The 10441-nt window shown below is 44.8% G+C and overlaps 1 long non-coding RNA gene across 4 annotated transcripts; it reads right to left on the minus strand.

The window, feature by feature from the left end:
• Window positions 1-6156: 6156 nt before the first annotated feature.
• On the minus strand, window positions 6157-10060 carry LOC119300613. 4 transcript variants are annotated; one of them, XR_005146526.1, is made up of 4 exons: window positions 9582-10060; window positions 8519-8734; window positions 7215-7375; window positions 6157-6608 (listed from the first exon to the last, which is right to left on the minus strand). It is a non-coding gene; the product is annotated as an uncharacterized LOC119300613 (long non-coding RNA). The 4 variants fall into 4 exon arrangements; XR_005146525.1 differs by having other exon boundaries at window positions 6157-6618; XR_005146523.1 differs by having other exon boundaries at window positions 6157-6452; window positions 9582-10058.
• Between the last annotated feature and the right edge of the window lie 381 nt (window positions 10061-10441).

Consider the following 10441-nt stretch of genomic DNA (forward strand, 5'->3'; position numbering starts at 1 on the left):
CCACTCGACGAAGATACGTCGAGATGAGCTCGGGATGGACTGCATAATCATGTTCGGCATGAGGAGAAGCAGTGCAATAAAACATACCATGAATTACTATGGTGTCCGGATACTTACGACTTCGCCAGGGGCTTGACCCTGGGTAGCCACTCGTCGCCGTTGTAGGCGGCCGTAGTGGAGCAGTCCGGAGGGAGGGTCCTTCCCTTCTTGGACCCTTCGGCCTCCCCGGTTGGGTCAGCCTTCCTTTTCTTATCTCCCCCGACTGGAGGGGAGAACTTTCCTCCTCATCCTCCTCATTTTCATGGGAGGAGGGCGCGTTGGAGTCATCGGACGATGAGTCCGATACAACCTTGCGCTGGAGACCCTTTCGGGTCCCCGTGGCCTTCTTCTTGGTCTTCTTCACCGGCACCTCGTAAGGTGTCGGAGCCAGCATCTCCATTAGGAGAGCATCTGCAGGATCTTCAGGCAGGGGGGCTGGGCAATCGAGCTCCTCCGCTGTCTTTATCCAATCCTGTTAATGACATGGAAGCTTAGATCCCGCACATGATTTAACTGGGGCAAATAAATACCCTGTGAGAAATCAAAACTTACCGGATTGGCACGGCGCTTTGCACTGAGTCCGCGGTCCTCGGTGAGGGAAGGAGGTACCTCGGCGCCCTTGAATAGCACCCTCCAGACGTCCTTGTGTGTCGTGTCGTAGAGCTCTCGTAGCATCTGGTGCTTGTCCGGGTCGAACTCCCACAAATTTAATGCCCGTCGTTGACACGGGAGAATCCGGTGGAAGAGCATGACCTCGACCACATTGAAGAGCTTCATTTTCTTGCTCATCATGTTCCTGATGCAGGTCTGGAGTCCGATCAGCTCTACTGAAGAACCCCAGGACAGGCCCTTCTCTTTCCAGGAAGTGAGCCGCGTGGGGATTCCGGATCGAAACTTGGGGGCCACCACCCAGTTGGTGTCGCGTGGCTCGGTGATGTAGAACCACCCCGATTGCCACCCCTTTATGGTCTCCACGTAGGAGCCTTCAAGCCAGGTGACGTTAGGCTTTTTGCCCACCATGGCGCCTCCCCACTCTGCTTGCTGGCCAACCACCACCTTCGGTTTGACATTGAAGGTCTTCAGCCACATGCCGAAATGGGGCCTGATGTGGAGGAAGGCCTCGCACACGACGATAAACGCTGAGATGTTGAGGATGAAATTGGGGGCCAGATCATGAAAATCCAGCCCGTAGTAGAACATGAGCCCACGGACAAACGGGTGGAGAGGAAATCCCAGTCCGCGGACGAAGTGGGTAAGAAAAACTACCCTCTCATGGGGTTCGGGCATAGGGATGATCTGCCCTGCATCTGGCAGCCGGTGCGCGATATCTGCGGCCAGATATCCGGCTTCCCGTAACTTTGTGATGTTCTCCTCCATGACGGAGGAGACCATCCACTTGCCTCCCGCTCCGGACATGCTTGGAGTGGCTTGAGAAGAAAGACGCGAAATTGGGCGCTGGAGCTCGAGTGTGTGAGAATGGGTAAGCAAGGAGGAAGAAAGCGTGGGTGAAAAGAGTGAATCCTAATCCCTTTATAAGGGTGGAAGAAGCGATGCGCCTCCCCACTTGCCTAGTAAAATTGCTTATTCCCCAAGCGCCGTAATTGATGGCGTGGTTGGGTTACCCACGTCCGTATTGATGAGAATCCCTTAATAAAGGGGAACACGATCTCTACATTGACAAGACGGTCAAGAAAACCGCCTCGCGATATGTGCGGTGCTGGTTGAGAAAAACGGTTCGAATAATGACCGGGCCGTGGTGTGATGTCATGCTATCAAAAACGTGTCAGCAGATTAGATTTGTGGAAATATTATTCTCTCTATGATGGTATGTGGAACTTGTTTTGCAGAGCCGGACACTATTCTGGTGTTCAAAATCTTCTATGGAGTATTCGGAGGAGGAACCCGCCTTGCAATGCCGAAGACGATACTGTGCGCCGGACTCATCGTCATTGAAGCCTGGTTCAGGGGCTACTGAGGGAGTCCTGGATTAGGGGGTCTCCGGACAGCCAGACTATATCCTTTGGCTGGACTGTTGGACTACGAAGATACAAGATTGAAGACTTCGTCCCGTGTCCGTATGGGACTCTCCTTGGCGTGGAAGGGAAGCTAGGAAATACGGATATGTAGATATCCTTCCTTGTAACCGACTCTGTGTAACCCTAGCCCCCTCCGATGTCTATATAAACCGGAGGGTTTAGTCCGTAGGACAACATACAATCATACCATAGGCTAGCTTCTAGGGTTTAGCCTCTACGATCTCGTGGTAGATCAACTCTTGTAATACTCATATCATCAAGAACAATCAAGCAGGACGTAGGGTATTACCTCCATCAAGAGGGCCCAAACCTGGTAAACATCGTGTCCCCTGCCTCCTATTACCATCAGCCTTAGACGCACAGTTCGGGACCCCCTACCTGAGATCCGCCGGTTTTGACACCGACAATAACTAAAAACATTTCTTTCGGTGCAGTGCGTAGATGCACTTTTGAACACTACACTTGACATCGTAATTTGGGAAAATTACAAAAAATATTGAGCTACATTGTGAATACCGTTTACTAATAGGAAAGAAGTTTCACCTTGATGAGTAGCTTCTCCGTGCATGGAAATCATGTAAGGAATCCAACAACTTGATCTAGATTGGGGTTGATAGATTTTATTGCCAAGATCTTTACCGTGCACATAGACTGGGTCAAGCTTGTGGGAATCATTTTCTGGAAGATGGTCATAAATACATCAAGAAAAAATTTAAAAATGTGAATTTCAAGAAGACGGAGAAGAAGATGAGTGTTGTACCTGAACGATTACGGATCCAATAAAGAGTTCGGAGAATTTGGCAGACGAGTACACGAACGCTGTTAATTTTGGCGCGTCAATGACCCTGAGTTTTGTTGGACCTTCTAGATCAGATACACGCAATCTCTCAAGGAAAGGCGCATTCTCAATGACCATAACATGGAAGAGCTGGAGTGATCTCTTCCCAATTGATGTCTTGTTGCGGGGCCAGCAAGACACATAAATCCATCGGAGATTCGTCGAGGCGATGTGGAGGCTAATGAACTCGTGGATCTGCTAAAGATGAAGGTACTCGAGCGCAGTACAGCTGCGGAGCAGGTGCTCCATAGCCTTCTTCGAGATGAAAATGTCGAAGAGGTCGAGCTGCTTGAGTTGAGGGAGAAGTAGGGCGGGTGCGACATTAATCTGGGGAAGATAGCAGGACCTGAAGCTGGCGCAGCGTTGGCGCGAGGTGGAGCGCGGACGGCGGCAGATAGCGACATCGTCAAGCTTCAAAGCTGAGCTCCTCGAGCTGATCTAGGGTGGGGGATAAGAACCACTCGTCGAACTTGTCTTGGACCTTGCAGTTGGTACTGAACATGCGAATGTCAAGGCGTCTGGCTGGCCCAAGGTGCGATAAAAGGATCTTGGAGACTGCGGCCATGCGTTTGCAATCCCCGTCGCAGAGGCAGCTGTCGACGATGAGGTTGAGGGGGGACGCGGCCCCAGAGGGGGTGCCACCGCCGGGAGGGCAGGGCGGTCCGCGCGACAGATTTGGTGGGGAGGAGGCTGCTACCTCTTGAGCATGTGCTGGTTTCCCTTGAAGAGGAAAGGGCGATGCAGCAAAGTAGCGTAAGTATTTCCCTCGGTTTTGAGAACCAAGGTATCAATCCAGTAGGAGATTACACGCAAGTCCCTCGTACCTGCACAAACAAGTAAGAACCTCGCAACCAACGCGATAAAGGGGTTGTCAATCCCTTCACGGTCACTTACGAAAGTGAAATATGATAGAGATAATAAGATAAATATTTTTGGTATTTTTGGTATATAGATTGGAAAATAAAGATTGCAAAATAAACAACGATAGAAATAGCAAGTAGATAGGAAAATATTATGATGGAAGATAGACCCGAGGGCCATAGGTTTTAATAGTGGCTTCTCTCAAGATAGCAAATTCTGCGGTGGGTGAACAAATTATTGTCGAGCAATTGATAGAAAAGCACATAACTATGAGAATATCTAGGCATGATCATGTATATAGGCATCACGTCCGCGAAAAGTAGACTGAAACGATTCTGCATCTACTACTATTACCCCACACGTCGACCGCTATCCAGCATGCATCTAGAGTATTAAGTTCATAGGAACAGAGTAACGCATTCAGCAAGATGACATGATGTAGAGGGATAAACTCGAGCAATATGATATAAACCCCATCTTTTTATCCTCGATGGCAACAATACAATATGTGCCTTGCTTCCCCTGCTGTCACTGGGAAAGGACACCGCAAGATTGAACCCAAAGGTAAGCACTTCTCCCATTGCAAGAAAGATCAATCTAGTAGGACAAACCAAACTGATAATTCGAAGAGACTTGCAAAGATATTAAATCATGCATAAAAGATTTCAGAGAAGAATCAAATATTGTTCATAGATAATCTTGATTATAAACCCACAATTCATCGGATCTCGACAAACACACCGCAAAAAGAATTACATTGAATAGATCTCCAAGAGAATCGAGGAGAACTTTGTATTGAGATCCAAAAAGAGAGAAGAATCCATCTAGCTACTAACTATGGACCCGAAGGTCTGTGGTAAACTACTCACACATCATTAGAGAGGCTATGGTGTTGATGTAGAAGCCCTCCGTGATCGATTCCCCCTCCGATGGAGCACTGGAAAAGGCCCCAAGATGGGATCTCACGGGTACAGAAGGTTGCAGCGGTGGAAATAGGGTTTCGTGGTGCTCTCGGATGTTTTTGGGGTATATGAGTATATATAGGCGAAAGAAGTAGGTCAGCGGAGCCATGAGGGGCCCAGGAGGGTGGGGCGTGCCTACCCCCTGGGCACGCCCTCCTACCTCGTGGCCGCCTCGTTGCTTCCTTGAATTCCACTCCAAGTCTTCTGGATTGCGTTTGTTCCAAAAATAACTCTCCCGAAGGTTTCATTCCATTTGGATTCCCTTTGATATTCCTTTTCTGCGAAACACTAAAATAGGCAAAAAAAACGGCAATTTGCACTGGGCCTTTGGTTAGTAGGTTAGTCCTAAAAATAATATAAAAAGGTATATTAAAGCCCATTAAACATCCAAAGCAGATAATATAATAGCATGGAACAATCCAAGCTTAATTTCTGCTCGTCCTCAAGTAGGTAAATGATAAAAATAGAATTTTTGATGGTGAATTCTACCTAGCATAATTCTCAATGTAATGTTCTTTATTGTGGCATGAATGTTCAGATCCGAAGATTCAAGAAAAAAGTTTAACATTGACATAAAAATAATAATACTTCAAGCATACTAACAAAGAAATCATGTCTTCTCAAAAATAACATGGCCAAAGAAAGTTATCCCTAAAAAATCATATAGTCTGGCTATGCTCTATCTTCATCACACAAAGTATTTAATCATGCACAACCCCGATGACAAGCCAAGCAATTATTTCATACTTTTGATGTTCTCAAACTTTTTCAATCTTCACGCAATATATGAGCGTGCGCCATGGACATAGCACTATATGTGAAATAGAATGGTGGTTGTGGAGAAGACAAAAAAAAGAGAAGATAGTCTCACATCAACCAGTCGTATCAACGGGCTATGGAGATGCCCATCAATAGCTATCAATGTGAGTGAGTAGGGATTGCCATGCAACGGATGCACTAGAGCTATAAATGTATGAAAGATCAAAAAGAAACTAAGTGGGTGTGCATCCAACTCGCTTGCTCATAAAGACCTAGGGCATTTTGAAGAAGCCCATCATTGAAATATACAAGCCAAATTCTCACTACTAGAATCAACGATTTTACCTAGGGCAGAATACCCTAGGTGAAAGCCCAAAAACTCTAGGTAAAGGCATTACCTAGAGCTTCCCCTAGGTAAAGGGCACTAGGTGAAGTATAGACGGGAAAGAGGGCTTTCCCTACCGTTTTCCACCAGCCCTAGGGGAAGTACACTTTACCTAGGGGCACATGCTCTAGGGAAAGTATACACTGGGTCAGCTTTGCCAACGTGGAAAGTACATATCTCTAGGGTCATATTGCCCTAGGGAAAGCTTGTGGGGCCCTATTTTGATATATAGCAGCAATTTGAATTATAAATATTTGCCATATTGCCCTAGTAACACATGCCAAATTTGGATTTATACCAACCATAATTCAAAATTATTCATCATACAACATATTCATACCACCCAGCAATCCAATAAAAAGCTAGATTAAGTTTCATAAAATGGTTAGGACAATTCGACTTGCATATACAATGAACTACAGACCAAACTACATATTAGCTCGTGTTGCTATACCAAAACACTTCTAAACTAACTACACATGCATCACAATGTTGGCCTTGAGAAGTATATGCTCTGAACACCCCTTGAGCACTTGCAACAGGTTGCCCATCCAGGTCTTAAAGAGGAACATCTGGCTCACAAAACATGAGGCTGAGTATAAGAATCACAAGTTCGGCACTTAGATAAAATATAAAAAATAGGCAGCTTACGTAAGAACACAAAAATCTGCATCATATTAACAGTAGCACAACAATCATGGACATATAGACCTCATGTCGGCAATAACCTGTAAATAACTGAAAATAAGAACAAAATATTTATCTGTTTATACAAAATACCAGAAAATAAGTACAGTGCTATATGATCTATCTGAGTTACAATGCATGTTTTCAAACCTCTCGAAAGTCAACCAAGCTCGAAATGAAACTGCATGTGTCTAGAAAATAGCCTCTCAATTCCTAAGTTTAATCGCATGAAGAAGACACAATTTTTGAACTTTTGCAGCAAAGCATGCGTGTCATGCCTCTCTGTTGCCTTCTGAAATAAAAACCACACTTGACAAACAATGCAGGAACATGTATGGTATCCCACTTGCTAAGTTACTTTTACAATACAACTACATTATGTTATGTTGCAGTCAATTAACCATTACAGTGCATAAACCACTATAGATGTAAAAGATCATCAAAGGTGCAAAAAAACAACAGGTCAAAAAGAAAAGGAACATCACAGCCATCTCAAAAAAACAGTTACTTGAATTGGCACGTACAAATAACTGAATGTTTTTTAGCCTCACTGAACCCCACTTCTAAATGTCTAAAACCATACATAAGAGAATCTTGAACATCATGTGAATATTACATGAATTAGCAGGCGATGGAGAGGAGCTCACCATGGCTATTTTGTAGCTGATGCCAAACAACATCGCCTCAGCCGCGCGGCACCGGGGCCAACGGAAGATGCCGAGGCCGGAGACCAAGCCTACCACCACACACCTTTCCTGACACGATAAACCCCTTCTCCTCTTCATCGGTGATGATGATGTACCATATCCTGCACAAGGACAAACCCAACATCAGCATTTTACTTGAACGTATATGAGAAATCTGAAGCTTCACTGAGACATCATTGTCGTTTGTTAGATTTACAAGTAATTAGACAACCTAGTTTGTTTGTTTTTGTTTTGCGAAATTAGAAAACCTACTTGAGCTATCAGCATACTGCATCTACATGGTTAACAGTAAGATGTATAAGAATGCAGAGTGTGAGAAAATTGGAATCCTCAGACTAGGTAGATAATATTATATCAGTGAACACACAAAGCAACCAACTTGATGCAGATTTAAGAACTTATTGTGAATGCAGAAGGACACAGTCAAGGAATATAACCAGTAGATGCACACAAAAATGTAAAGTATTGCTTGGGCATGCTGAATATTCCTATAGGAGGTGTTTGATGCTACAATGGTTGTTTTTTACTTGGAACTCATTTTTATTCCATTAGCCAAAATGCACAGCATAATCGCTGGGCACCAAGTCCTGTACGAAAGTAGGAGCACCTCCTGGCCAAAGGGCTTGGGGATCAACATCCATCTTTGCACCGAACAACGCAAGGGCGTTAGCTACCTTATTACAAAGTCTGGGACAATGCATAGCCCGAAACGAACAGAAATTAAGTCTAACAAATGCTTTGATCTCTTGGAATAATGTCCACTCGTAGACATATCGTAGTCGCATGTGTTAATTGCCTGAACCAGCTCCCTTAAACTAAATGAAGTCTAACAAACAAATAGAAATTAAGTCTAACAAACGCTTTGATGCTACAATGGCTGGAGCTAAATAACATCGACAGGACAATATTTATGGTGACCAAGGCCAAGAACATGAACAATGATAGTGTAGTAAACTCCATGATGTCTAAATTTATACAGAAGTACCTTCACATAACCCTGAAACAAGCATTAAAACAATATTGTTGATGAAAAACAGAATATGTTTGACGTTATATGATGAATGAGGTATGAAGAAACCAAGAACAAGGCACGATGGCCAGAATAAAAAATTCCACAGCTCTATGGCCATGGACACGTAGGTCATGTGTGTGTGCGCGCGCGTGCACGTGTGTGTATGTGTGTGTGTGCGTGGGTGCGTGTGTGTGTGAGAGAGAGAGGGCAGAGGAAAGAACCAGTGGCTTACCACGAGCTATCCCAGAGTGGAAGAAGAATCGGGGCCACCGAAGAGGCAGGGCAGGAGGGGTCATAGTGGAAGAAGCCCCGGTCACACCACACGGTAACTCTGTCGTGCGCCAAGATCTACATGTTGGTCAATTGGTCAAACAAGCAGCTTCACGACTTAGTTGAGACCATGATGAGCTGAGCAAATATATTGTGTAGATGCACATCTCTCAGTTTCCTGAAATAAAAGAGTGGGATATGAGGACATTTAGGATGAATCCCATATTTAAACTAGTATATGATGAACTGAAGGATGCATGTCCAGATTTCACATGCATGAGAGATGGATCTGTCTTGCACGACCTCCAGGTCCCTAGTAACTAACTTGATTGGTCTCAACTTAATGGGGGCAATTTCTTAACAGACTCAAATATCATCTATTCTTTTATTGATGGATGCAGCTCACTGCCAATCAGGTGATATGCCTACCAAATAAAAATCTAACCTAAAGGCTACAACAAAAAACCAGAATTCATGCAACGATTGACTTCATAGAATGACAGAAGTAAGAACACTCCTGTCAAACCTCTCTTTGCCTTCTCAAATGAAAATCACAATTGAGAAAACAGTGCAGGAACAAGAATGTCACCCCACTTGCTAAGTTACTATTATCACATAACTATGTCATGTTATGATGCAGTCAATCAACCATATATAATTTTATTGCGGTTAGAATAATAAACCACCCAATTTCTAACATGTTGAACTGCCGAAATACCATTTAATTATAATGCCAACTGCCTAAATTATGTAGCTCGTGTTTATATCATTATGACATACGAAGATATATTGCAGAACAGAGTCTAGTCCGAACGAGGGCTAGCGAGCGAGGGAATTAACTGAATAAGATCATCACACAAATATTTACCTAGAGATTTTTACAGTGAGTATCAATGACTCATGTTACATATAAACTAATGTCCTGATGCAATGAGAAGTCACAAATCAAATGATAAGAAAATTAATAGCATCTAGAGAATATTGCATTACAAGATTGGTTCCAACCAGAAGGGGAGATGGAGGACCTTGATAGTGGTGGAAGCATGGTGGGAGAATGGACCTTGGGCAGTATGGGGTCGTCGGCGTAGATCCATTCTTGGAGAAGGGCAGAACGCACGGTGAACCGGATGCCATGGCTCCTCCTGTAGTGGGGGGCGACGGATCCGGTGCACCAGGACCTCGCCCTGTGCTCGTCGGCGCAGATCCTTTGGATGGACAAAAGGATTCAGGGAGGCCATGGCTGCTCCCACGATGGGGATGATAGATCTGGTGCACGGGGATCTTGCCCTGTTGGGGCCGATCTAGTTCCCCCTTGCTCCTTGCATGCTGCAGGTTGGGGCTGAATCGGCATGGGGCGGCTAGGGAGAGAAGGAGGCTGCAGGTTGGGGCTGAATCGGCATGGGGGCGGCTTGGGAGAGAAGGAGAACAGAGGAGAAGGTGGATTTTTGGGCCGGCGGACGGAGATGAGGAAGGTGACCTAAATACACGCGTCCACGTCTTTCTCACTGGGCAGTGGGTCCATGACGAAATATGGCGTAGGCCACCCAAAGAAAGCGCGCGGACAATGAGAAATGAGCGGGAGGTCGTGGCTACCTTTTTTCCAATAAAAAATCACACAGGAATTTCCCTTTCCCTAGGGTGTACTGTTCATGGCTATTGTTTCCCTTGAGGAGATCAATGAGCTCTAGGTAAAGAACTTGGCCCTAGGTAAAATCGTTGATTCTAGTAGTGTCTATAATGTAAAATTCACACTAGTATATGAAAGTGACAACATAGGAGACTCTCTATAATGAAGATCATAGTGCTACTTTGAAGCACAAGTGTTGTAAAAGGAAGTGACATTGTCCCTTCTCTCTTTTTCTCTCATTTCTTTTTTCTCTTTTTT

This window comes from Triticum dicoccoides, chromosome 5A (genome assembly GCF_002162155.2).
Source record: "Triticum dicoccoides isolate Atlit2015 ecotype Zavitan chromosome 5A, WEW_v2.0, whole genome shotgun sequence".
NCBI lineage: Eukaryota > Viridiplantae > Streptophyta > Magnoliopsida > Poales > Poaceae > Triticum > Triticum dicoccoides.